We start from the raw sequence: 15,894 nt of genomic DNA on the forward strand, positions 1-15,894 counted from the left end.
TTGGTTTTTGGTGAAATGAGACACACTGGGTCAGGGTTATGCCTACTCGCCACAGGAAGTGGTCATATAGGGGGTGCAGGCATCCCAAAGGTAAGTAGCCCATTGACTACTACCTTACACTCCCCTTAATGTCTCTAAAATGAGGATTTAGGTGAGACCTGTGACATCAGGAACTCAGATTCGACAGACAAGTAGAAGGACTAAGAAGAACGAAGAAAGCGAGGACTGAGGACCAGCTACAGCCATTTTGGCACCAACCCTGCCTAGCTGCACCTGTCCCGACAATCGCGACAAACGGTCGTGCTCTCAGCCAGCGGCTCTAGGACTGCTTCTGCTGGTCTTCTCGTACATGTTCAAAGACAATGTCCCCGTAGACTCTGTGGCAAGATACATGGACCACTGGCATTAGTCAAGTATTGGTGGCATTACTGTGTCTTGTTTCTTTAGTGCCTCCATGTACGAACTGTGACTCCTGATATTGTGTCCTTTATGCTGTTTTCACATTGTGTTTCTTTACCTTCATATTGTGTTTCTATGCCTTTGTTGTCGAGCATCCTTGCGTTTTTCAATGCTTGTTTTCATGACAAACTCCCACAGGCTATAATCTTATAGTTCGTTTTTTTCCCCGTTCGGTGTGGCACTTCTGGAATACTGCAACCGGCATGGGTAGTTTTGCTTCCTCGCGCTGCAAATACTAAAAACTTCATCTCACAGCTTCACGAACGTGGCGGCCACATTGGGAGGGCTCGCATATAAAACAGGCCCCGCCCTTGACTGCGCGCTGGAAATTCCTTTGTTGTGATAGCAGATGCAGTCTCTGTACTGTTCGGGCTCCTGCATTAGTTTGGGTGCGGCCAGGCACCAGAAATCGGAAAGTCCCGTATGCAGCATGTGGAATTAAAAGCAGCAACATACCTGGACGTCAGCACTCGATCCGAACAGAGTATAGAGATTGATCTAATCTCAGGAATAAAGTGTTGTGCACTAATATGACACATTCAATTGAACATTTTACTTACCTGTGAAAATCAATATCTTGAAAAGTACATATTTTATACCAAAGTTCTTGATATTGAAATTTAGATTAAAAAACTTGTTATTTTTCTAAATTTGTCTTGGATTTATTCTTGAGTGTGTGTCCATTTATGTCTCAGTGAGTACAACAAATGCTTGGTCCGACCCTTTGATAAGCCTAAACTGCTCACTCACACTACCACAAAAGAGAGCATTTGGGTTTGTTAGTTGTGTCGCTGTAAATCAGTAAGGGTTACGTGGATTCTCTGCACAGTGTACCTGTTGGACAGGCCCCACGAAGGGCTCGCTCCCTCCCCGCATGACAGGGCCCAGACACCGGCTCTCCGGGGGCTACCCGCAGAAGCAACCCGCAACCCGTCCCCTCCGGGACGCCTGCTCCCGGATATCTCTGTGTCACGGGCCCGGGCCCCCGGCAGCCCCATTGCCCGGCCCAGCCGCCATCTTGGACACTGCACCACGCGGCCGCGTGGCCTCAGCTCGACCCCAACCCTGGGCCCGGCCAGGCCCCGCCATCCAGGCACCACCATCCATCCAGGAGGTGAACGGACCACTTGGCAGGCTAATGGGAGAAAGAAGTGTCGATGGCTCTCCCCCGCCAGGTGCCGATCGCCCCCAGCCTCCCCGGGTGCTGGCTCCACCCCCCTGCTGGGTGTCTGGACTCCCTCATCCCGGACCTCCCGACCTCCCAGTGCGAGGGTCCGGAAATCAAAGGGCGCCAGACCTATAACCGAGGAGCCCCAGAGCAGGAAGGCAGTTGTATCCTGGAGTCGAGAGACACCGAGAAGAACTCATCCTTGACGGACTGCTGGCGCTGCCGCAGCCCTGCCTTGTGAACTATCGTCCTGCCTGCAGGCGCTGCCGCGGCCTTCTGCAACCTTCATCCTCGTGGGACCTGCTGGCGCTGCCGCAGCCCGTTGTAACTTCCATCTTCGTTGGGACCTGCTGGCGCTGCCGCGGCCCGTTGCCACCTACGATCTCTTCGGGACCTGCTGGCGCTGCCGCGGTCCGACCCGTCCGACCGCCGAGCTCGAGGATTGTGAGCTACCGCCGTTTCACCTCAGTACCCGTAGGTACCAAGACTGTCCCGCTACCCCCTTTCCCTACTAGAGACTAGAATTGAGAGGATCATCGTGTCCTGATCTCCTTGTATCGTACTACCTTACTTCAAGAACTGCCTATAAAAGGTGTTACTCTGATCTTCGTGTGGTGTCCATCTGTGGGGGGGGGGGGGGGGGGGGAGTTACTTGTCTGTACGACCGCTGGAGACGGCCCTCACCGGAGGCCTCTCCCCTTGTGCTCGGCCGACCCTCCAGGTCCCCGTCTAACATTGGTGGCCAGCGGCGCGATCCGAACCAACGCGTAACCGTACAGAGAGTAACTCACCCTACGACTAATCCACAATGACGACCAGAGAGAGCGGATCTGCAGAGAAATTCCAGATGGAAAAACTGGAAGAGTACAACCACCGAGAGCTAAAACAATTTTGCATAGAACTAGGCATTGCCACCACCGGTCTGAGCACGAAAGAGGACTTCAAACACGCCCTAGAATCCTGGGCAGAGACAAATATCGCCGGACCCCGGGACCCCGAAGCCCCGGAGACAAACACCACTCTGACGGAAGAAAGGAGAACGGATCTCTCCCGGGAAGAGATCCGAGAACGAGAGAAAAATAGACTACACGAGTTAGAGTTGGCACGGCTCAAATTAGACGGAGAATTGAAACTGGCAGAACAAAAGATGAACTTAGAACACTTACGGCTCCAAGAAGAGCGAGAGGAAAAGCAGAGACAGAGAGAACTCGAAGAAAAAAGACTGGCATACGAACACGAGTGCAAGCTAGCGGAGATAGAAATGCGCAAACAGAACAAAGACCTAGGGGTGCCCGAGCAACCGCGCCCCCCAGGTACTACCGAACAGAAGGTCCACATCCCCAAGGATGTGGTCCGTGAATACTATCGGAACGACGACATACAGCAGTGGTTCAAGGCCTACGTGATCGCCATGACTGCCCACCGGATCGCTCGAAGTGACTGGGGAGCCGGTCTATGGGGGAGATTCGTCAATGAAGGCCGGGATGCCCTGCTGCAGCTTCCGGACCATCAAATGACGTCCTATGACCACATGAAGGCCGCCCTCCTCAGTCGATATGGGCTGACGCCCGAGATGTACCGCCAGAGGTTCCGCAACTGCACCCGGATCCCGGGTACAACCTGGATAGAATATGTGAACTATTTCAGCCGAGCCTTCGAGGGATGGATCAAGGGTAGCAACGTAACAACCTACGAACAGCTCTTCAACCTCATTGTGTGGGAGCACCTCTCCAACAACTGCTTCGTTGAGCTCAGGCAGCACCTCCTCGACAGTAAATCGACTGACCCACGGCAGCTCGCCGCCGAGGCTGACCGATGGGAGAGCACCCGAGTGACCCGGAGTGGGCCAAACGAGCAGAACAGAACCAACCAAGGTCATCATCGTCCCCGAGGAGGAGGAGGAGGACAGGGCCGGGGCAGAGACGCCGTCCCGGCCGCTCCCGCCAACAACACCCCGCCCCCGGCCGGCCGGGGCAACCCCCCGATGCGCCCGGGGTTCCGAGCCAACGTTACGTGTCATCGATGCCAGCGAGTCGGCCCCTATGCCAGTGACCCGACCTGCCCAAAGAACCAGACCCCCGGACCCCGCCAGGTGGCTGCCGCCGCCCTAGGAGAAGAGCAAGTCTCCGAAGAGCCTGAAGAGTATGAGCAGGAGCAGCCCGAGTGGGAACCTGCCGCCATGACCCTGGCCTGCCTAGGGGGAAGAGACCTGATCCCGCGGGCTCCCCTACCAGCCAACACCAGGAAATACAGCCAGTGGGTGAACATAAATGGGCGTAAGGCCGAAGCCCTGCGTGACACAGGGGCCAGTGTGACGGCCGTCCGTTGTCACCTGGTGACCCCAGAACAAATTCTGCCAAACGTTCTTTGCCCCGTCCGATCGGCCGACAATTCGGAGAGCCTGTGTCGGATGGCCTGCGTCCCCTTCGAATGGGGAGGAGTCTCCGGTATGTTAAAAGTGACTGTCCGCGACGATGCCCCCGTGAACTGCCTCCTGGGGAACGATCTCGAGAGTTCCCCGTGGGCAGCCGTTGAAAGAAGAGAGCACCTGGGGATGTTAGGCCTCCCGGGCTGGGCGTGCGTAACAACCCGGTCCATGGCCGCCGACACCATCCCTAGATCTGAAGAACGCGACTGGCCAGCACCTCCTCCCCCGATCGCTCCAGAGGGAGACTCCATCCCTACCGACACCCCGGAACAAACCCACGAAGAGCCCGCTCAGCCCCAAGACCTTCCGGACCTGGCTCAGTGGCGTCAGGAAGGGGGGCCCACCCAAGAACAATTCCGGCAAGAGCAAAAGACATGTCCCTCCCTCGAGGGACTGCGACAGCAAGCGCTCGCCCAGGGCACAGGAGACACCGCAGGGGCCCACTGGATCTATTGGGACAATGACCTACTGTACAGCGAACAAAGAATAGCGGAGCTGGGGGCCAGTCGAGTGCTGGTGGTGCCCCTCCGTTTCAGAGACTTCCTTCTGAACTTGGCCCATGATGTCCCCCTGGCTGGACACTTGGGGCAAGACAAAACATACAACCGCCTGGTGACTCACTTTTACTGGCCGAAAATGAGAAATGACGTCTCCACCCACTGCCGGTCCTGCCCGACCTGCCAGGCCAGCAGGAAGAGCGGCCGCAAACTCAAGGCACCTCTGCAACCATTCCCCGTTGTGACCACCCCGTTCGAAAGGGTGGGAATAGACATTGTGGGGCCCCTGGACCCCCGAACAGCACAAGGGCATCGATTCATCCTGGTCCTGGTGGACCACGCCACCCGCTATCCTGAGGCGGTTCCCCTTCGAACTGTAACAGCACCAGTGGTAGGTCGAGCCTTAATGGGGGTCTTCTCTCGAGTGGGCTTCCCTAGGGAAGTCGTCAGCGACAGGGGCACAAACTTTATTTCAAAATATATGAAATCCCTATGGCAACAGTGCGGAGTCACCTACCAATTCACAACCCCCTATCACCCGCAAGGAAACGGACTGGTCGAGCGATTCAACCGCACTCTCAAGGGGATGATCATGGGGCTGGAAGAACCCCTACGCCGCCAGTGGGACGTGCTACTACCGTGCCTCCTCTTCGCCTACCGAGAAGTCCCCCAGAAGTCCCTAGGCTTCAGCCCTTTCGAACTCCTGTACGGACACCCTGTTCGCGGGCCTCTCAGCCTAGTTAAAGAAGAGTGGGAAATGACCCCCCTGAAGACCCCTCCAGACGTCTACAAGTACCTCCTGACCCTCCGTAATCAGACCCGGCGATTCAGAGAGCTCGCCAAAGCCAATCTTGAAGCCAGTCAGGAGGACATGAAGAAGTGGTACGATCAACATGCCTCCTCCATCGAATTCGAGCCTGGCCAGCAGGTATGGGTGATGTCCCCCATCGAACCTTGTGCCTTACAGGACAAATGGACGGGGCCCTTCAAGGTGATCGAGCGTAAGAGCCCCGTCACCTACCTCATCGACATGGAATCCCCCCGGAACCCCCTCCGGGTCCTCCACGCCAACAGACTCAAACCCCACTTCGTGCGCTCGGAGCTCAGCCTGCTGATGGCTACAGACAGTGGGGCGGAAGAGGACTCCGAGCCCCTCCCTGACCTACTGGGGGCCGGGGAAAAAGATGGTTCAGTGGACGGGGTCCAACTCTCCGAGGCTCTGACCCCGGAGCAGCGCCAAGACTGTCGGGCCCTCCTGCTGCAATTTGCAAACCTATTCTCCCTCACACCCGGGGTCACCCCCTGGTGTCTGCACGACGTGGACACTGGCGACAGTCCTCCTATCCGACACCGGCCGTACCGAGTACCAGATCGGGTACGCACCTGCATCCAAGAAGAAGTCTCCAAGATGCTCGCACTCGGAGTCATCGAACCCTCGGACAGCCCCTGGGCCAGCCCGGTTGTACTGGTCCCCAAAGCTGCGGCCCCGGGCACCACACCCGAGCTCCGGTTCTGCGTCGACTATCGGGGTCTGAACGCTGTCACCCGAACCGACGCTCACCCCATCCCCCGAGCCGACGAACTAGTTGACCGCATGGGGGCGGCCCGCTACCTAAGCATCTTCGACCTGACGGCGGGCTACTGGCAGATCGGCCTCACCCCCAGAGCACAAGAACGATCCGCTTTCTCCACCCCGGATGGACACTACCATTTCAGAGTGATGCCATTCGGAATGAAAAACGCTCCAGCCACGTTTCAACGACTTGTGAACCAGGTATTGGCGGGCCTCGAAGAGTTCAGCGCCGCATACCTGGACGACATCGCGGTGTATAGCCGCCACTGGTCAGACCACCTCCGCCACCTCCGAGGGGTCCTGCAGGCCCTCCAACGGGCCGGCCTCACAATCAAGGCCAGCAAGTGCCAAATCGGCCAGGGGTCCGTGACCTACCTCGGACACCAAGTGGGGAGCGGTCTGGTGGCCCCCCTCCAGCTCAAGATCGCTGCCATCCAGTCCTGGCGCCCCCCCGTAACCCAAACCGAGGTCCGAGCCTTCTTGGGGCTCATCGGATACTATCGGCGGTTCGTAAAGGACTATGGCAGCATTGTGGGGCCCCTCACGGAACTCACATCCAAGACCAACCCAAAAACAGTCAACTGGACTCCCGACTGTCAAGCAGCCTTCGAGAGGCTGAAGGCCGCCATGTGCACCGCTCCTGTGCTCCAGGCCCCCGACTACAGCCGTGAGTTCATCGTCCAGACTGATGCCTCAGACCATGGCATCGGGGCCGTCCTCTCCCAACTGAACCCCGAGGGAGTCGACCAACCAGTGGCCTTCATCAGCAGACGCCTCCTGCCCCGAGAACAGCGCTGGAGCACCATTGAGCGAGAGGCCTTCGCAGTAGTATGGGCCCTCAAGAAGCTCCTGCCTTACCTCTTCGGAACCCACTTCCGGGTACAAACAGATCATCGGCCCCTGCAATGGCTAATGCAAATGCGGGGGGAGAACCCCAAACTATTGCGATGGTCCATCTCCCTGCAGGGGATGGACTTCACTGTGGAGCATCGCCCTGGCCAAGACCACGCCAACGCGGATGGCCTGTCCCGCTTTTTCCGCCTCGACGAGGAGAGTCCCCAAGAGGATGGGTGACTCTCCCCGCCTTCAGCTGGGGGGGACGCATGTTGGACAGGCCCCACGAAGGGCTCGCTCCCTCCCCGCATGACAGGGCCCAGACACCGGCTCTCCGGGGGCTACCCGCAGAAGCAACCCGCAACCCGTCCCCTCCGGGACGCCTGCTCCCGGATATCTCTGTGTCACGGGCCCGGGCCCCCGGCAGCCCCATTGCCCGGCCCAGCCGCCATCTTGGACACTGCACCACGCGGCCGCGTGGCCTCAGCTCGACCCCAACCCTGGGCCCGGCCAGGCCCCGCCATCCCGGCACCACCATCCATCCAGGAGGTGAACGGACCACTTGGCAGGCTAATGGGAGAAAGAAGTGTCGATGGATCTCCCCCGCCAGGTGCCGATCGCCCCCAGCCTCCCCGGGTGCTGGCTCCACCCCCCTGCTGGGTGTCTGGACTCCCTCATCCCGGACCTCCCGACCTCCCAGTGCGAGGGTCCGGACATCAAAGGGCGCCAGACCTATAACCGAGGAGCCCCAGAGCAGGAAGGCAGTTGTATCCTGGAGTCGAGAGACACAGAGAAGAACTCATCCTTGACGGACTGCTGGCGCTGCCGCAGCCCTGCCTTGTGAACTATCGTCCTGCCTGCTGGCGCTGCCGCGGCCTTCTGCAACCTTCATCCTCGTGGGACCTGCTGGCGCTGCCGCGGCCCGTTGTAACTTCCATCTTCGTTGGGACCTGCTGGCGCTGCCGCGGCCCGTTGCCACCTACGATCTCTTCGGGACCTGCTGGCGCTGCCGCGGTCCGACCCATCCGACCGCCGAGCTCGAGGATTGTGAGCTACCGCCGTTTCACCTCAGTACCCGTAGGTACCAAGATTGTCCCGCTACCCCCTTTCCCTACTAGAGACTAGAATTGAGAGGATCATCGTGTCCTGATCTCCTTGTATCGTACTACCTTACTTCAAGAACTGCCTATAAAAGGTGTTACTCTGATCTTCGTGTGGTGTCCATCTGTGGGGGGGGGGGAGTTACTTGTCTGTACGATCGCTGGAGACGGCCCTCACCGGAGGCCTCTCCCCTTGTGCTCGGCCGACCCTCCAGGTCCCCGTCTAACAGTACCTTGTTTTGGTGCACTATCCAGAAAGTCAGTTATCTACACTCTGGATCCCCGAAAGTGGAGCAGTGCGGCTCCTCTCCGGAAACGATGTGTTGGGCCTATAAAGGCACCATTCCCGCACTCTGATATCAGTTCATTTCGAGACTCTCCATGCCTCCAGATGTGGAGCCCCAAAAGCAATCGGAATATCAGTATGCAGATTCCTAGACTAGGAATCTTATTAAAAGATACAGCCCAAACACAGAAGAGTTAAGATGGGAAGGTTGGTGAGGAATCTGCAGCTAGATAAAGCCTTCACCAGAAAGAGTGTTACCGAAGGTAAGTAACTTGTTCTCTTGTTAGAGGAATCTAGCCGCAGATTGCTCACCTTTTGAATAGATACCAAAGCAGTAACCAAGGGAGGTGTGCAGAAGTGATGGCGACTAAGAACACAGTTTTGTTGTTTAAAAGTTGTAAAGGACAACTGTACAGTGGCACAAAAGGAGTACACATCAGATACGCAAGGACAAGATTGAGATCCCACTGGGGCATCTGAAACTGAGACAGGAGAAACATATGGTGAAGCTCTTTCAAAAAGCGCATCATTTCAATAAAGAGGGCTAAGCAGGTGACTGTAAGAAGGCCTAGAATGGCTAAAAATAACCTTTAACGGTTCCCAGGGCAAGAGACAGCAGAAATAATAAATAAACATAAGACAGTTTTGTTTAGAGGGGGTCAATCTGGCGAGCAACACAGCAAACCACAAATGTGTCCAAACAACAGGCATATACAGTTTTCATCAATGGACTCCTGACTGCAAAGATGACATCAACCACCTCTGGAGGCAAATCAAAGGTTTTCAGCTGTCACCGCACAATCTCCACACATGAAGATGGAGATTGCAGAGGCCGGGGTGAAGACCGCCACCAATCTGCTTTGCCGGCAGATATTCCTGGAGGGCAGCCTGATCAGAGGGCATAATCAGAGGGTTAGGATGCCCAAATATGGGGTGCATAGCCTATAAAACTGACATCAGCCCACTTGCGGTGGCACCTATAAAGGCATTTTGCATGTTACTTTTGGTGCGGACATTGTCGGTGAGGAGCAGAACTACACCAGCTACGGACACACAGGGGCACTGCTCGAAAATGTATGGATCCAGTCTGATGCCTAGGGAATATTTTTAAGGTAAGGAATCTGTGGCTATAATTCTCTATCAGATAAAATTAAAATAAAAGGGCCTGGGTGGTACTAAAAGCTTCTGTCCCATCACAACTGCCATCAAATACTTGTTTCTCCTCCTGCATAAACTAGTCATTCTGATTATCATCCACAAGATTGAATATGCTACTTACCAGTATGCATCTGTTCTTGGCATGTAGGGCTGCTGACATTCATATCTATAGCATAGATCGCCGCCTAGTGTTGGGTCCGGATGATTGCACATTGTTGTCCTGGAAGAGTCTTCGAAGTATCACGAGATAGGTGGCTCCTCCCCTGGACTACAGTGCGCATGGGCATCGACTCCATCCCCAGATTGTTTTTAGCCATTGTGGCGAAGATGGAGTGTAACAGTGAGAGCGATGGCCATGCTAATAGTAAGTGTAAAATTCTGCAGCCGCTACAGGCGCCGGTGGAGGAGGGCAGGCGATATGAATGTCAGCAGCCCTACATGCCAAGAACAGATGCATACTGGTAAGTAGCATATTCAGTTCGAGGCATGTGGGCTGCTGAATTCATATCTATAGCATAGAATAAATAGCAGTCCCTCCATTATCGGCGTCCGCCTGTGCCAGCTGCAGACGATTGAAAAAGTGTTTTTAGAACAGCCTGCCCTACAGCTGCTTGCTGCTTGGAGTTCACATCCACACAGTAGTGTTTAGTAAATGTGTGTGGGGTAGACCATGTGGTTGCTCTACAAATGTCCCCCAAAGGTATATTACCAAGGAAAGCCATGGAGGCCCCCAACTTGCGGGTGGAGTGGGCTCTCGGGGGGGATCGTTAAAGTGTGCTTAGCCTTTTGATAGCAAATTTGAATACACTTAACGATCCACCTGGCTATACCTCCTTTGGAAATGGGGTTGCCTTTGTGTTGGGCAGAAAAGGCAACAAAGAGTTGTTTTGTCTTCCTAAAATCTTTGGTCCTATCAATGTAGTACATCAAAGCTCGTTTAACGTCAAGAGTGTGGAGCATTCTTTCAGCCACTGTCTCTGGATTTTGAAAGAACACAGGCAGTTCAATAGTCTGATTGACATGGAACTGTGAAACCACCTTAGGAAGAAATTTAGGGTTAGTGCGCAGCACCACCCTGTTGGAATGAACCTGTATGAATGGCTCTTGTACGGTGAGCGCCTGGAGCTCACTAACACGTCGCAGTGACGTAATGGCTATCAGGAAAGCCACTTTCCATGTTAAGAACTGAATCTCGCATGAATGTAGAGGCTCAAAGGGTGGACCCATCAGTCTGGTGAGGACCACATTAAGGTTCCATACAGGAGCTGGCGGGGTCCTGGGAGGAATGACTCGTTTCAGTCCTTCTAGAGAGGCTTTAATGGCAGGCACTCTGAAAACGGAGAGATGCTGCCTGTTTTGGAGATAAGCCGCTATGGCGGATAAGTGTATCCGAATGGAAGTATATGCTAGATTACATTTGTAAAGATGTAACAAATAACAAATGATGTCGTGAGTAGATGCGTCTAGCGGGTTGATGTTGTGGTCTGCACAGTAAGTGACAAACCGCTTCCATTTTGCTGCATAGCATGCTCTGGTGGTGGGCTTTCTTGCCTCCCGTATGATATCCATGCAGTCGGGAGGCAAGTTAAGGTAGCCAAATTCTAAGACCTCAGGAGCCAGATCGCCAGGTTGAGCTGTTGCGGATCTGGGTGCTGAATGTCGCCATGGCTCTGCGTCAAAAGTCTGGGTGTGAGGTGCAGCCTTTGATGCGGTACCACGGAGAGTTTTAGAAACGTGGTATACCATGGTTGGCGGGCCCACGTTGGAGCAACCAGGATGAGTGTCATAGAGTGTTGCCTTAGCTTTCGCGCCACCAGCGGTATTAGAGGTGCTGGGGGAAAAGCGTATGCAAATTTGCCGGACCAGTTCATCCATATCGCATTGCCCTGCGACTGTGGGTTCGGGAACCTGGCAGCAAAGCTTTGGCATTTTGCGTTTTCCCTTGTGGCGAACAGGTCTATCTCTGGATGACCCCACTGCTGGAAGTACGGGTGGAGTAGCGATGGATGTATCTCCCACTCGTGCATTTAGTGGCTGTACCTGCTGAGCAGATCCGCCATCTGATTGTCCTTGCCCGGGAGGTGTTCCGCCATGAGGAAGATGTTCCTTTGAATGGCCCACTTCCACATGCTCTGAGCCAGATGAGACAACTGTGGAGAGTGTGTACCTCCCTGCTTTTGAATATAGTACATGGCTGTCATGTTGTCCGTCCGGATCAACACGACTTTGTTGCACAGATGTACCTTGAATGCTTTCATTGCCATGAAGATTGCCATCAGCTCTAGGAGGTTGATGTGCATCTTCTTTTGCTGCGCTGTCCATAGTCCCTGCACTGTGTAGTGGAGTACATGAGCTCCCCAACCCTGGAGAGAAGCGTCCGTCGTTAGGATGATCTGTGGAACAGGGTCCTGGAACGGTCGGCCCTTGCAAAGGTTGTGTGGATTCCACCAATGCAGAGAGTTGTATGCCCGACCGGTCACCAACACTAGGTCGTTCAACTGTCCTTGAGCCTGATTCCACTGATGTGCCAAGCACTCTTGAAGCGGACGCATATGTAGTCTGGCCTGCGGGACTATGAAGATGCAGGAGGCCATCATGCCTATCAACTGCATGAACACTCGTGCCGGAAGCGAGTGTTGCGGTCTGAATTTCTGTATCAGCGACTGAATGCTGTTGATCCTCACAGAATTTGGCTGACCTGTGGCTGCCAGAGTATCTATTGTCATGCCCAGATACTGCCGCACATGGGCTGGCTGAAGGTGCGATTTTGGATAATTCAGTGAGAATCCCAGATTGTGAAGAAGGTGAATGGTGTGGGACATGTCGGCAGCGCACTGCCTGGCCGACTTTGCTTGGACAAGCCGGTCGTCCAGATAAGGGTAGACGTGAACGTTTTGTCTCCTGAGGTGCGCAGCCACCGTCGCCAGGCATTTTGTGAACACCCTGGGCGCTGTGGTCACTCCGAAAGGGAGGACCTTGAAATGGTAATGCTGATTCTGAATGGTGAATCTAAGGTATTTTCTGTGTGATGGATGTAGTGGAATGTGAAAATATGTGTCTTTGAGATCTAACGTTGCGAGGAAATCTCCTTGATTGAGCAACGGAAGAACCTGCTGCAGCGTGAGCATGTGAAAGTGTTCTGAGAGAATGTACTAGTTTAGGGGCCTGAGGTCCAGTATGGGTCTGAGGGACCCGTCCTTTTTTGGGATTAAGAAGTACAGGGAGTACACTCCTGTGCCTCTGTCTTCCACCGGCACGAGCTCGATTGCCCCTTTTTGCAGCATGACTAGCACCTCTTGCTGCAATAAGTGCAAATGCTCTGTTGACATAGGACGGTGCCTTGGTGGGATGTTGGGTGGAGTGGACGTTAACTCCAGACAATAACCGTACTGGATAAGTTTTTTGACCCACCTGTCTGTGGTGATGGATTTCCAGACTGGCAGGAACTGCTGGAGTCTCCCCCGGACCGGTGTTGTATGGTCGGGGGGCAGTGACAAGGCGTCACTGTTTGTTGGTGGCGGAGGATCTGGAGTTGTTGTTTCCACGACCTCTGCCCTTGGCGCTGTTGCCACGATAGCCTCCTCTGCTCTGCTTGTTGTAAGAGGTCTGCGTCCCACCTTTAGTGTACTGTGTTTGCTGGGACATCTGGCCTCTGGAAACACCTCTATTGCTTGAGCGACGAAAAGTACTACCCCTGAACTGCTGGGACTGGAGAGCTCCCATAGACTTTGCAGTCTCTGTGTCTTTCTTTATTTTTTCCAGGGTGGTATCCACCTCAGGGCCAAATAAGTGATCAGGGTTTACAGGCTGATTGAGGATGGTGGTTTGTATCTCTGGTTTGAACCCGGAGATTCTGAGCCAGGACTGACGCCGCAACATCACACTTGTGTTAATGGCCCTGGCCGCGGTGTCCGCTGCGTCCAGTGCACATTTAATAGAAGCATTTGAGATGAGCTTCCCTTCTTGAATGAGCATCTCCGCTGCCTCTTTATACTCATCTGGCAAGTGTTGTAACAGGGTTTCAAGTGTATCATAGTGTGCCCTGTCATATCTGGCCAAAAGTGCCTGAGTGTTTGAAATGCGCCAGATATTGGACGCTTGAGCCGCCACCCTCTTCCCTGATGCTTCTAGCACTTTAGATTCCTTGTCAGGGGGAGGAGCATCACCAGTAGTTTGTGAATTTGCCCTCTTCCGGGCATTAGAAACAACTAGAGAGTTCAACCGCAACTGGCCCTTGATGTAGGTAGGGTCGCCAGGAGCCGGCTTATACTTCTTTTCAATCCTGGGGTTTATAACCCTGGCACGTGTGGGTTCCTTAAAAATGTCTGCAGCATGTTTTAAAACACCCTTCAGCATTGGCAGAGTCTTGACAGTCTTTTCAGAGGTGGAAAAGGTATCAAACAGAAAGTCCACTTGAATAGGGTCAGCATGCAGCTGGACGTCATTATTTTTAGCTGCCCTCTCAATTAGAGCATTAAATGCCGCAGAATCCTCAGTAGGAGAGGTTTTGACAGTATATAGTTGAGAGTCCGGGGCAGTTTGCGGATCCCCTGGGTCCCCAGCATCTGCCCATGAGTCACGGTGATCCTCAGATCAGAGTCGGCAGGGAAGTTGTACTCCTCATCGCCCCCTTCTCCAGCCTCCACATCTGAGTAAGAGGGTGAGGTTGGAGCAATGACCTGAGGCCGTGGAGTAAGTGGTTCAACCAGAACTGGTGAATCCGTAGAAGCCTTTTTCCTCTCTAAAGGGATTGTGTAGGACTCCATAGGCTGTGCCGGCGTAATCTTTCGCTTGTAGAAGGAAAGTTTACCGGTGTCGGCGTCGATAAATTGTTCCGACTACTCCTCCAGTAGGGGTTGTCGATGTATAGTGCTTACAACTGCAGGGGTTGGCTTCGGCCCCGAGGGCACTTTCGTCGACGTCTCGACGACTGTCCTGGGCACGAACGCCTTCGGCGCCACTTTCGGCGGCAGTGTGAACTGGATCGGCGGCGTCGACTTTGGCGATTTGGCTGCGGGCTTCGGGGTGGAAGTATCCTTCGGATCGACCGCGGAAGCCTTGTTCCTGATGCGTTGCAACGAGTCCGACACCTGCTTCGTGAAGGATGCGGACGGTTTCGTCGACCCGACAGGTGTTCTCGGTCCACCAGCATGGGCTGACTCGAGTGTAACAGTACTCTTGGCCTTTTCTGGCCGACGTGCTGGATCGACAGCTTTTGGAGCTCCGATTCCCCTGTCTGTGTCGATGGCCTTCGGCGCAGAAGGTTTCCGGTCGGCGGCCTTGACAATTGGCTTTGGCGTTCCAGTCTTCGGCTCAACGCCCTTGACCGACTTCACCGGATCCACCACCTTCTTCGGCTTCGGCTGCCCCGACATGTCTGAAGACGAGGAGGCCACCAAAGCGACAGGCGTCTTCTGTTTCGACGGCGTCTCTATCACTTTCGGTTTTGTCGAGACCGAAGCTTTCACTTTCGATTTCGATTTGACCAATGGCGGCTCCGTAGAAGTGTCCGTAGCCGGGCCCGGAGGCGAGACCGTGGATCCAGGTGTAAGATTTTGGGTAAGGCCATGTGGCGATCCCTCGACCTGAGCCTTAGTGATTGTTCGAACGGGGCATAGCTCTTCACCCGAGCTATCTTCCGTGGCCCCATAGGCCTCATTGTCGTCTCCTACCTCGTCGACGACGTCTTCTGTGTCGAGCATTTCGACGCCTGCGTCGTAGTTGGAGTCGATCTCTGCCGCTGGAGTTGAAATCGGCTCTCGATCTTCCTGCTCGTCTGCTTCTTCCCCCTCGAAAATGTTCACCTGGTCAGGGGCCGTCTGCTGGGCCTCCTGGCGCGCCACGCGCCGAAGTCGAATCGTCTTCTTGGAGCGAAAACGGGAACAAGCCATACAGTTGGCTTCGTCGTGATCCGGCGACAGGGACTTGTTGCACACCGGGTGGACGTCGATGTGGGGATACTTCGAGTTGCACACGGGGCACCTTTTGAACGGGCTCCGTTCCATGATGTGTCGTCGAATAAGTCTGGTTGCGTTGACTGGGCCTCGAGCACCGAAGAGCCACGCGACTCCTCTGGATGTCCGACTCGGGAACTGAGCCGGAACAGAACTGGGCACCGAACGCAAGACAATACCGACGCTATAGGAAAGGCCTTCGGGCCTAAAGAAAAGTTTCTATCGATTCCGATCTTGAGTGATCAAATATGCATCTGAACCCAATGGCGGAAAAAAACAATCTGGGGATGGAGTCGATGCCCATGCGCACTGTAGTCCAGGGGAGGAGCCACCTATCTCGTGATACTTCGAAGACTCTTCCAGGACAACAATGTGCAATCATCCGGACCCAACACTAGGCGGCGATCTATGCTATAGATATGAATTCAGCAGCCCAC

At 54.6% G+C, this 15,894-nt stretch overlaps 1 protein-coding gene across 2 annotated transcripts in view; it reads right to left on the bottom strand.

Moving 5' to 3' along the window:
* RARS1 (arginyl-tRNA synthetase 1) overlaps positions 1-15,894 on the bottom strand; it is a 176,292-nt gene that overhangs the window by 116,675 nt on the left and 43,723 nt on the right. The gene's annotated exons all lie outside the window — the stretch shown is intronic.

Source organism: Lissotriton helveticus, chromosome 7 (genome assembly GCF_964261635.1).
Source record: "Lissotriton helveticus chromosome 7, aLisHel1.1, whole genome shotgun sequence".
In the NCBI taxonomy this organism is placed as follows: Eukaryota; Metazoa; Chordata; class Amphibia; order Caudata; family Salamandridae; genus Lissotriton; species Lissotriton helveticus.